Source organism: Bufo bufo, chromosome 1, assembly GCF_905171765.1.
Source record: "Bufo bufo chromosome 1, aBufBuf1.1, whole genome shotgun sequence".
Lineage (NCBI taxonomy): Eukaryota > Metazoa > Chordata > Amphibia > Anura > Bufonidae > Bufo > Bufo bufo.
Genome location: NC_053389.1, coordinates 792,917,344 through 792,930,113, shown reverse-complemented (window position 1 = coordinate 792,930,113; position 12,770 = coordinate 792,917,344). Strand labels below are relative to the sequence as shown.

At 45.5% G+C, this 12,770-nt stretch overlaps 1 protein-coding gene across 1 annotated transcript in view; it reads right to left on the bottom strand.

Moving 5' to 3' along the window:
* Positions 1–12,052, bottom strand: part of DNASE2 (deoxyribonuclease 2, lysosomal) — a 66,994-nt gene extending 54,942 nt beyond the window's left edge. Inside the window, exon 1 of the mRNA XM_040415031.1 lies at positions 11,996–12,052. The gene's annotated coding sequence lies outside the window, so the exon portion shown is untranslated. The remainder of the gene's footprint in view (positions 1–11,995) is intronic.
* Between the last annotated feature and the right edge of the window lie 718 nt (positions 12,053–12,770).

The following is a 12,770-nucleotide window of genomic DNA, read 5'->3' as shown; positions in this document are numbered from 1 at the left end:
TTTTATTAAGATTTTATGTGATAGACCTAAACAAAGTAGCAAGTATGTGTGAAGTGAAAAGAAAATGATACATGATTTTCAAAATGTTTCATAAATTAAAATCTAGAAAGTGTGGCGTGCAGTTGTATTTAGCCCCCTGAGTCACTACTTTGTAGGACCACGTTTTGCTGTAATTACAGCTGCAGGTCTTTTGGGGTATGTCTCTACCAGCTTTGTACATCTAGAAGCTGGAATTGTTGCCCATTCTTCTTTGTAAAATAGCTCGTGCTCAGTCATATTGGATGTAGAGCGTCTGTGAACAGCAATTCTCAAGTCTTGTCCCAGATTCTCAGTGGGATTTAGGTCTGGACTGTGAGTGGGGCATTCTAACACAGGAATATGCTTTCATCTAAACCATTCCATTGTATTTCTGGCTGTATCTTTAGGGTTGTTCTGCTGCAGGAAGGTGAACCCAGTCTCAAGTATTTTGCAGCCTCTGTAAAAAATGTCAAAAATGTAGAAGGGCAGAGTCACACCGAAATGTAGTGGGGTCTAAAATAATCCGATTTATTAAACATATGTCTAAAAACATGCGATAATTATGTCATAAAACAAAATGTCATAAAACAAAATGACATAAAACAAATGGATAAGACAATAAGCTGATAGCTCCACTGAGATGTCCAATACCGCTCAAAAACCGCAGCTGAAGAAATGTAAAAGTCAATAGCACATCCAACCTTAGATCATAAATCGTGTGCGCACAAAGACTTTCGATATAAAGTATCGTAAGCTGGAGTTTCGATATAGGTACGTGCAAAATTGTATGTTGGAATCAGTCCATGCTATACTAATTTGTGGCGTCCCACGTTTTCGTATAATAGCATAATCGACAGAGCAGCAATAATCGACAAAGTAATGTACATAGAATCTGTACTTATCTTTCTGCGTAAGGTCTTTTATTCAGCCATCCGCTGATAGTCTCTGCAGCAGCAATCAGGCTATGTGCTGTGGAGTGTGGTAAGTTCGTATTTGGCGTCACACGTGTCTTGGACTACAGTTTCGGCGTCCCACGTGTCTCCGCCTTCAATTACGAATTCTGTAAATTCTTCAACCCAGACACTGCGAATTTGGAGTCCCACACATTAAACTGATCTTTTTTTTGGGTAAAGCAAACCACCGTTCACCTCTTCCTTGATCCTACGGGCGTTCTTCTCCAGAGTCTGTGTCTTTCAGGTGTTTCTAAATAGCGATCTTTAATCTTTTTCCCATAACAAAACTTCCTGGTTAATCTTTTTCCCATAACAAAACTTCCTGGTTAACCAGGAAGTTTTGTTATGGGAAAAAGATTAAAGATCGCGATTTAGAAACACCTGAAAGACACAGACTCTGGAGAAGAACGCCCATAGGATCAAGGAAGAGGTGAACGATGGTTTGCTGTACCCAAAAAAAGATCAGTTTAATGTGTGGGACTCCAAATTCGCAGTGTCTGGGTTGAAGAATTTACCGAATTCGTAATCGAAGGCGGAGACACGTGGGATGCCGAAACTATAGTCCAAGACACGTGGGACACCGAATACGAACTTACCACACTCCACAGCACATAGCCTGATTGCTGCTGCAGCGAATGGGTGAATAAAAGACCTTACGAAGAAAGATAAGTACAGATTCTATGTACATTACTTTGTTGATTATTGCTGCTCTGTCGATTATGCTATAATACGAAAACGTGGGACGCCACAAATTAGTAGCATTGACTGATTCCAACATACGATTTTGCACGTACCTATATCGAAACTCCAGCTTACGATACTTTATTTTGAAAGTCTTTGTGCGCACACGATTTATGATCTAAGGTTGGATGTGCTATTAAGAGTTTTTAAGCGGTATTGGACATCTCAGTGGAACTATCAGCTTATTGTCTTATCCATTTGTTTTATGTCATTTTGTTTTATGCTATAATTTGTTTTTAGACATATGTTTAATAAATCGGATTATTTTAGACCACACTACATTTCGGTGTGACTCTGATTATTGAGTGCCCTTCTACATTTTTTACATAACCTCTTGATTTTATTGATTTGGGTGCATCAATTTTAGTTGGAGCACCGTATCATTCCTGATATAGGGTGAGCCGTCCCATATACTCAATATCTTATCTATTTTGCAGCCTCTACCAGGTTTTCCTCCAGGATTACCCTGTATTTAGCTCCATCCATCTTCCCATCATCTCTAACCAGCGTCCCACAACATGATGGCGCCACCACCATGTTTCACGGTAGGGATGGCGTATTCAGGGTGATGTGCAGTGTTACTTTTCTGTCGCACATAGCATTTTGCATTTAGGGCAAAAAGTTGCAACTTTGGTCTCATCTGACCAGAGCACCTTCTTCCACATGTTTGCTGTGTCCCCTAAATGGCTTGTGGCAAACTGAAACGAGACTCATGGCTTGCTTTCAAAAATAGCTTTCTTCTTGCCACTCATCCATAAAGGCCATATTTGTGGAGTACATGACTAATAGTTGTCCTGTGGACAGATTCTCCCACCTGAGGTGTGTATCTCTGCAGCTCCTCCAGAGTGACCATGAGCCTCTTATCTGCTTCATTAATTAGTGCTCTCCTTGCCTGGGGTGTCAGTTTAGATGGGCGGCCATGTCTTAGTAGGTTTGCTGTTGTTCCATACCCCTTCCATTTTCAGATGATGGATTGAACGATGTTCAGAGTTTAGGATAATTTTTTATAACCTAACCCTGCTTTACACTTCTCCACAGCTTTATCCCTGACCTGTCTGGTGTGTTCCTTGGTATTCATGATGATGTTAAATCACTAATGTTCTCTAACAAACCTCTGAGGCCTTCACAGAACAGCTAGTTATACTGAGAACACATTACACACAGTGGAATCTATTTACTAATTAGGTGATTTCTGAAGGCTATTGGTCGCACTGGATTTTATTAAGGGGTATCAGAGTACAGGGGGCTGAATACAAGTGCACAACACATTTTTTTCAATTTATTAAACATTTTAAAAACCATGTATCATTTTCTTTTAACTTCACACATATTTGCTATTTTGTGTTGGTCTATCACAGTGATGGCGAACCTTTTAGAGACCTAGTGCCCAAACTGCAACCCAAAACCCACTTATTAATCGCAAAGTGCCAACACAGCAATTTAACCTGAATACTACTGTCCATCTTCCATGTACTTTATCATTTAGCTATAATAGCCGGCCTACATTCAATGCACCGCCTGTGCTATTCATAGTGTGCCCTGCGCTGATGAATGGCAGGAAAAGTCTAAGACATTGGTACACCATAGACTTTTTCCAGGGTCCGGGTGCCCACAGAGAGGGCTCTTAGTCCCGCCTCTGGCACCCGTGCCATAGGCTCGCCACCACTGGTCTATCACATAAAATCTCAATAAAAGTTAAGTTTGTGGGTGTAAAATGAAAAAATGTGGAAAAGTTCAAGTGGTATGAATACTTTTTCAAGGCACTGTATCCTCAGGATAGACCATGAATATCTGATCTGTGGGGTTCTGGTGCTGCTTCCGCATTACACATAAGCATCGTCTCCTCTTGCAGTGGTGCACAGTGTAATTACAAGTACTTGTTCCATACAAGTGAATAGAGCGAGTACTTGTAATTACACTTGCTTCCAAGGCGACGAGCAGTGTAATAAACAGGAAGCAGCGCTGGCATGGAGTGCTGTCTCCTTTCCAAACAGCTGAAAAATGGGAGTACCGACTGTCAGACCCCCGCCGATCCTGAGGATGGGTCATCAGAATAATAGGACTGCACAACCCCTTTAAGGCCCTAAATGGCAATGTTCTGCGGAGGTGAATTATTCCCACTTTTCTCTCCTACTGCACTGCTTGTCTGCAGGGAGATCAAGGCGAACACAGCTAAGCCAACCCAGATAAAGCTATATGGCTTTTGTTTAAAATGGTGCTGTGATGGATCAATCTCACAATAGATGCTAGCAGCAGTACAAAGCATACCTCTAGCTGATGACCCTACGTTTCACATCTGTCACCTACCTATGCTAAGGATCTGACCCAAACAGCAGAGGAAGAAATGGTGTGAGAGCTTGGAAATCTCTGGTATATTATTCACTGTGCAGAATTCTCCAGTCATTCGACAGTTCACCCCCTTATGGAGAGGGTGAGCTGTGGTTAGACTAGTGTGAGAAACAGTATTTTGATCTTACTGATGATGGCTTGTCACCAGCATAATCCTGCCGAGTCTGAGAGGAAGGGTAGAGGATCCATCTGTAGGGTTATTTCAGATACTCCCTAGTCTATGTACACATGGCAGAAATTTTCATTCACATTCTGACGCATATATTCTGTGCCAAACTACATGTGAAATCCACTTGTATAACGCCTTACATTGTTTTCTATCCATGGGCATATTTGAAATACGCATCTCGGAAAAAAGGTGGAATCTCTATGAATTCCATGTGGTAACAGCGACAGTCAGTCACGGATTATCGGTTGAATGGGACTAATTCTTGTGTAGGTCCGTGGCAAATCCGCTGCAGAAATCAGAGGTTCAGCCTTTGATTCTGCAGCAGATTTTTCCGCCGTGTGAACATATCCTTAATGGAGGTGGCCTGCCTCTCTCCCAGAGCACATTTAGACGCTGGTCTTAATAACTCTGGTTCCGCTGGAGTTATGATGAGGCGCCGGCCTCTCCATAACTTCAGCGCATCCAGTGCCAGTCTAAATGTTAGACAACTTCTGAGCTGTCTTACATTTAGACCATTTCCTACGCCTAAAACAGTTGTAGAAAATTCTGAATGAGACGTGCATGCCGGCCCCTTCCCTGCCCACGCCACTCCCACAATTTTAGACCTGGGGTGAGCGGGTAGATCTACGCCTGAAATCCGCCTAATATAGGCGTATTTCAGTATAATAAATGACCCCCATTGTGTATTTGTTTAGATTTTATATAGTTTCTGATCATTTTGGTTAACGAATTGATATATTTTATCTTTATGTTTGCAGCTGTCTTCCATCATTGTTGCACTGGTGTTATTTGTCAAGCTGGGCTGACGCCTGCTGTCCGCTGAGAGACCTTCCCTGTTCACCTTACCATTCACTGGACAGTGAGTAGTCGACAATACGGACTGACAGCGCAATGTTCTCATCCGCAGGGTCCTTTCTCTTAACCGTTCAGACTTGAGTGTTCCTTTGTTACTTTTATTATTACCTTTTGCAAAATATTGTATTTGCATTGTTAGGATGGAAAATAGTTCTTGTATTGTGTCTCTGGAGAATGGCAATTTGTAGGAGAAAAATAATTAAATGCATAGAAAACCATTCTAACGCTGCATCCGTAGGGCGCTGCCCATGATTTCCAATTCTTCTCTCCACAGACCCTTAACCATACAATATAATATGGCGCTTAATGTATTATTCGCTCACGCTGAGCTTTTCTACCGTGTTCATTTCTGGTAATGAGTCTCCCTCCAATCTCATCTTACATTGTACACAGCACAATAGCCGGCTGTGGTAAGAGTAATTAGAAACTGAACATCAGCAGCAATGGGCACCTGATTGCTGCCTTTTTACGAAAGGAACAATGGAGATAACAGGCAATTTTAGGATTTTTTTCGATACTTAGGCCAAAGAAAAATTGTGGCATTCAATGGAGTTTTAGATATGAAGCAGTCCAGAACATGATTGGTTGCTATGGGCATCACCATTGCTTTGTTTCTCACAAAATAATCTCCTAGGTATCCCTACATACTGTATGATGAAGGTACTACAGCTGCTTGTAGTTCCAGTATTCGCACACTAGAGGGCGCTAGTAGTCTTAAAAAGATACAGCGGGTTCACCTAATACTAAATCAACTACCGTACATTAAAGATACAGATCATTGTACAGTATAAGATATAAATCTGGTGAATGAGATGACAGTCATGTAATGAAGTGCTCAGTATAGCACAGATTTTTTCCCTGGTCAGTTTTCCTCATTTAGCAGCCTTTGGCACGTTTTAGACGCTGGTCTTAATAAAGCCCTATAGCTGGCGGTGGATCCGCCGGAGTTATGTAGAGGTGCTAGCCTCTACATAAGTTCATCGAATCATTGTAGATGATGGGTTCTCAATATTCACCATGTATGATGATTTCAGCACAATGGCAACTAGACCCATCACTCAGCATTTATCTCTTTAGTCCTGGAGCAATAGGAATGCTTCAAGCAGTATTCCCATCCTATAAAGTAATGGCACATTGCCAGTATATACTGTATCATCAGAATATGAAGGAGCCACATTGGGTTAGCACTGCGTCCCCTTCTTAGTTCTCTGTGCACAGAGGCACACCTGGTTGTGCAGGGAACTTCAGCCCATCATATTCAATTTAGGGTACTTTCACACAAGCGGCAAGGAACTCCGGTAGGCTGTCCCGGAGGGTGAACAGAGCGGTAGTGCGGGGGTACGCGTGCACTAGCGGCAGCACGGATCCGACAGGCTGTTCACCCGCCGGGACAGCCTGCCGGAGTTCCTTGCTGCCAGTGTGAAACTAGCCTAAGGGCTGATTCAAATGGCCCGTACAAACAATTTTGCGGAAGGTCTGCGGATCCAGTCATTTCTATGGGCCCTCAAAAGATGCGGACAGCACACCGTGTGCTGTCCGCATCCGTTATTCTGTACCGCGGTTCCGCAGAAAAGATAGAACATGTCCTATTCTTGTCCGCGGACAAGAATAGGCATTTTCTATTATGGTTGCGGCCATGTGCGGTCCGCAAATTGCGAAACGCACATGGCCGGTATCTGTGTTTTGCGGATCCGCAAAGCACTACAGCCATCTGAATGGGCCCTTAAAGTGGTTGTCCAAGAATTTGATATTGATGACTTATGCTGAGGATAGAAACAATTGTAATAAAGGATGATGAGGGTAGGTCATCAATATCGGTGCTCGGAGTCGGACCCCCGCCGGCCCGCTGCACTCACTGGAGCTCCTTCATAAATAACAAGCTTACTGTACATTGTATAGAGGCTGTCCTTGGTCATACAACTGTTCAGCCCCATTCACTTGAATGGGACTGAGCTGCACCTAGGCCATGTGACCAACGTATGGTGACATCACTGGTCTAGGAAGAGACCTAAGCTCTCACAGAGTGCCGTGGCCTCTTCGAATAGCTGATCGGCGAGGGTCCCAGGACTTGGACCTCTGCCGATCTGATATTGATGACCAGGGCCGGCTCCAGGTTCATGTGGGCCCTTGGGCAATAAATCTCAGTGGGCCCCCCTACACAATAGTATGACCCCACAGTGGCCCTTCAATCAGAATAATGACCATCAGTTGCCCCCCATTCAGAATAATGACCCTCCAGTGGCCCCCATACTGGGGGTTATACTATATGGAGTGGGCACTGGGGGTCATTATACTGTATGGGGGTCACTAGGAGTCATTATACTGTGTAAGGGGCCTCACTAGCTAGAACTGACCGGGCCCCACAGCAAATTTTTGGACGAACCCCCTCCCCAGTGGGTTCACATCACATTTTTCTATCAGTTTGATGGATACAAAAAAAGGTACTGTATAAAAATGTGCAGCACACCACGTTTTTGTATCCTGCAATGTAAAAAAAATACATACGTTAACATATATGTTTTTTTTTTTACTATGGAACTGTATGGTCTGAGTCATTATTTAATGTATATGTTTTTGGTATACATTAAACGGATGGCAAAAATGTGATGTGAACCCAGCCTTAGTGTCAGAATAATAAGCACTAGTACACAGCGGGGAAGAGAGGGGGGCCGCCATGTACTGGCAGAGCGCACAGCCTGTTCCTGGTGGTCAGCAATCTGCAACTTTTCCCCACTCATGCAAGTCTAAAAATAGTAGGCAGGGAAGGGGGATGCAGTTATGGCCATACAGTTATGGAATAACACCTCCATACAGTGATCAGATAAAACCGCCATACAGTAACTGGATAACACCGCCATGCAGTGACTGGATAACATCACCATACAGTGATCGGATAAAAGGGTATAAGAGGGCACAGTAAAGGGAATGACTAGGGGCACTGTACAGGGTATGGTAAGAGGGCACAATGCAGGGTATAAGAGGTCATAGTACAGGGTGGGGGGTACAGTCACGTGACCCTGTGACATTAGAAGATCCTTATGGTGCATGTAGTTTATACACCACTATAATGAAAGGCAGAGAACTAAGACAGGTGACTGGGGCTCTGGATGGACAGGAGGGGTGGACACAGCAAGTAGGTGGAAGGGGCTCTGAGGGGGATTCATACAAGAAGTAGTGGCAGGAGGTCTGTGCAGGCCAGCAATAGGAGATCAGAGGGTGGAACAGGAGCTCTGCATACATGAGGGAGGAAAGGAGACAAGGATATAGGGCATGTGTCATGGAGGCAAACTGCTTAATGAGGCAGTAAAACAACCAAATAGCATGAAGCTGCTGGTCTACTACAGCATCCAGCAGCAGCTTGAAGAGTTCCCTGACCCCCCCCCCCCCCCCTACTGTCCTGTCCCACAGAAAAGAGACAGTCACAGTGCGGCCTCACTCACAGACTGTCTTCACACTTCTGCTTCGCTGGGGCCTCTCTCTTCCTCAGGCAGCACATCCTTTGTAGAGGGTGTGTCTGAAGCTGGTATGGTAAGGTGCTGCTCTGCTGTAGTGAAGTGGGGGCGTGTCTGAAGCTGGTATGGTAAGCTGCTGCTCTGCTGTAGTGAAGAGGGGGCGTTCTGAAGCTGGTATGGTAAGGTGCTGCTCTGCTGGAGTGAAGAGGGGGCGTGTCTGAAGCTGGTATGGTAAGCTGCTGCTCTGCTAGAGTGAAGTAGGGGCATGTCTGAAGCTGGTAGGGTAAGGTGCTGCTCGGCTGGAGTGAAGAGGGGGCGTTCTGAAGCTGGTATGGTAAGGTGCTGCTCTGCTGGAGTGAAGAGGGGGCGTGTCTGAAGCTGGTATGGTAAGGTGCTGCTCTACTGGAGTGAAGAGGGGGCGTGTCTGAAGCTGGTATGGTAAGGTGCTGCTCTACTGGAGTGAAGAGGGGGCGTGTCTGAAGCTGGTATGGTAAGGTGCTGCTCTACTGGAGTGAAGAGGGGGCGTGTCTGAAGCTCGTATGGTAAGGTGCTGCTCTGCTGGAGTGAAGAGGGGGCGTGTCTGAAGCTGGTATGGTAAGGTGCTGCTCTGCTGGAGTGAAGAGGGGGCGTGTCTGAAGCTGGTATGGTAAGGTGCTGCTCTGCTGGAGTGAAGAGGGAGCGTGTCTGAATCTGGTATGGTAAGGTGCTGCTCTGCTGGAATGAAGAGGGGGCGTGTCTGAAGCTGGTATGGTAAGGTGCTGCTCTGCTGGAGTGAGGAGGGGGCATGTCTGAAGCTCGTATGGTAAGGTGCTGCTCTGCTGTAGTGAAGAGGGGGCGTTCTGAAGCTGGTATGGTAAGGTGCTGCTCTGCTGGAGTGAAGAGGGGGCGTGTCTGAAGCTCCACAGCAGGGAAGCTTGTAAGGGGGACAGCGGAAGCCGGACTCTGCATGCTGCTGAAAAAGGCTTTCATGTGACAAAGCTCCCTGCGCTCCAGCAATGAGCTCTTCCATCTGTATTGATGGAAGCGCTCATAGCAGCGCAGTGGGCCCCGGAACTTGCCCAGGTATGCCGGGTGCTGGCGCCGGCCCTGTTGATGACCTATAGACACAACCAATATCACCTCTGCTAAACTGGCATTCTAATTGTCATCGGATCTTTGCCCTGTCAATCAACAAGAGAGGGGAGTGGCTGAACAACAGAAGAGAGGAGCTGAGTGGCTAGGGCCTGCCCTCGGTGCCCTCGGTCTTACTTAGCACTGTGCTGTATGTGATACTGTTGATCCCCGCGACAGATTTCCTTTGAAGGGGTTTTCTAGGAGTTAAATATTCTTAGGTTAGGTCATCATTATCTGGTCGGTGGGGATCCCACTCTCAGAACACCCATTGATCAGCTGTTTGAAGAGGCTGCTGTGCTCAGAAAAGTGCACTATCTCATCATAGTATAACTAGCACAGCGCTGTACATTGTATAGTGGCTATGCTTCCCAGTCACAGCCACAGGCCAAGGAACAGGCCAAGGCGTAGCCCCTTCCAAAATCTGATTTGCATCAGTGCCCAGAGGCAGACCCCCATGGATTATATATTGATGGCCTACCCTAAGCCCTTTTAATTAATGTAAAACATGTAATCTACTATTAGTCAGTAAGACACCCTGGATAACATCACTGACAGAGAATGTCCAAGGCAAACAGTAAATCAGACATTTCCATATGTGGTCATCTGGAGCTGCCAGGAGAACTATGGATATTTCTGGGAAGCAGAAGAAGGCAGCAGGCGCTCTAATTTCTATATTCCTTTCACACAAATCCAACCAAAAGATCGTAAAACAAAAGCACTCCATGTTCAGGGAATTGTCCACTTCTGATATCCGATTTTTTTTTTTTAGATGGTTCTCCTAGAACCTAGAGCATTCAGAACGTTAGCAATTGTTACTCTGCAGCGCCACCACAGGGGTAAAGATGCATTACATAGTGCCCATTGTAATTAGGGCTCATGTAATGCACCGATATGCCCAGGCCTCCAGATAGAGAGACTTGTTCTTTTCAATTGATTTCCACTCCAGTATTATGGGGAAAGTCCTGAATGAGACACTGTAATTATTCCCTAGTGAGGTACTTGAAAATGGCCAACTGCTTTAAAATTTTGCTTAGTTGCTGCACTCACAAGTGGTGGAGCAGCAAGTAAACAGTGAACACTACTCACTATATCCATGGTATCACACATACCGAATTACACAATAGAATATGTCACCATTACATGTGTAGTGCTAAGATTTGGGGGGTACTATCGCTCCTTGGAGAGAGCGCCTTAAAGGGATTCTGTCACCTGGATTTTAGCTACCGAGATTTTTACATCACTACAGCAGTCTCCACGATTTAGTTTAAAATATACTAGTCATACCCCCATCCGTCTTGTCATTTAGGGTAAAAATCGCTTTTATTAATATGCAAATTACCTCTATAAGGAGCCCAAGGGGATTTTCCTCTGTCCGTTGGAGCCCAGCCGCGCCTATTATCTCGGAGCCCAGCACCGCCCCTCTTTTAATTATTCACTCCTCTCCTTGCTTATTTTTTTTTCCTAGTGTGCTGTAATCTCGCGCATGCGCCCTGGTTGCACTGGTCCCGGCCCGCGCGATGTCCTGGCAGCAGCTTCACGTAAGCAATCGCGCATGCGCCGGCTGTCTGCGCACTTCGCTCAACCCGGAAAGGAAGTTGTGAAAATCTCGGTAGCTAAAATCCAGGTGACAGAATCCCTTTAAGGAGGCTTATAGATGAGGCCTCTAATGCCACCAGATGTTAAACCCTTTAACTAGGCCTTGAGACATGACTTGGATATTAAAAAGGCCAACACCTCATCTGCAGACAGCTGTTTTGGAGTGATTGCCCCTCATCAGTGCAGAGCAGAGAGTACTGGCCTAACTGGGTGAGAGGTCTAAGTCAGGATCTGGGGGGGGGGGGGGGGGGTACTAGCTCTCCTTGGGGAGAGAGCGCATTAATAGGTGTGAGGAGACTTATAAGCAATACATGCTCCTCTGGAATTCTGGGAAGAAAGGGATGCAAATATGCATTCTCATAATAGGTCCTCCAGCTACTCTTGTGAGGGACCAAGCCATCAAATGACTCCGCTGACCAGGTATGTATGGAAGACCTGGAGACTTGTGGACAGTGGCAGTGGTGGGATGTTTCATTCAATTGCAGATAGACATCATAGAGGGGGTTGTCACTGCTGTATGCACTGTCCACTGAGATTTACGTCTCTGCACGCTGGACAGACGTCACTAAACAGGAAGCATGTGCCATTCCTCATAGTGAGACGGTTTCTGAGGTTTACTTACATTTCCCCATGTTTGTGCTGTCAGTCTGTCAGGCAGGACCGGCAGTGAATGTGTTAGCATTGTGTTAGTCAAGTGGGTTTACACTTATGTACAAGAACACGTAGTAATATATCTGCTGCCTATTTACCTTCCTGCGCCTCAGAGAAGCTGAACAAAAGCCATCCTCGAACTTCCTGGAACAGTCACAGGAAAACTATGTCATGTGCAGTGGGCGTGAGACTGCCTCCTTCTCTCACAGGTTACACTCCATCTACACGAGGAGCACTCTCAGCACAAACAGAACAATTACAAAAGTCTAATGCAAAAGTGCAATGAGCAGGCAGACAGTGAGCATTAGGGAGCACATGTGCGTATTCCACTTTGGAGATGACTACAGAAGTGGGACTATATATGGGAGGCGGGGAGCTGCAGAGGTACTACAGGGGCGACTCTAGCCTTTCTCTGAAATGGAGCTCAGATCCCCAAACTCCATGTTGCTCTACTAGTATCAGTGTGAAAGAAGAATATCAATAGAGCAGGGGCATAAACTAAAGCTTATGGGCCCCAAGGTATTTACATAGCACAGGAGCCTTTGGGCCCCATCAGGCAGCAGGGCCTGGGTACAAATGCTACCTCTGCACCCCCTTATAGCTACACCCCTATCACAGAGCATTATTTATCATCACTGCTGATGAGAAGGCCTATCTGCTGAAATGTTGGTGCCGCTGCCGTCTTAACCAGGATATTGACAAGGTAAAGGATCACTGAGTTTTCATAAAACATTTGATATTTTGTAGAGGCATACCAAAGATTTTGATCGGTGGGGCTGAGAACCACAACCATCCCTGGAATGAGGAGAGAGAAGCATTTGCATATCGCATTCTCTTTCTTCATTGCAGGGGACGAAATCAAGACAGGCCCAA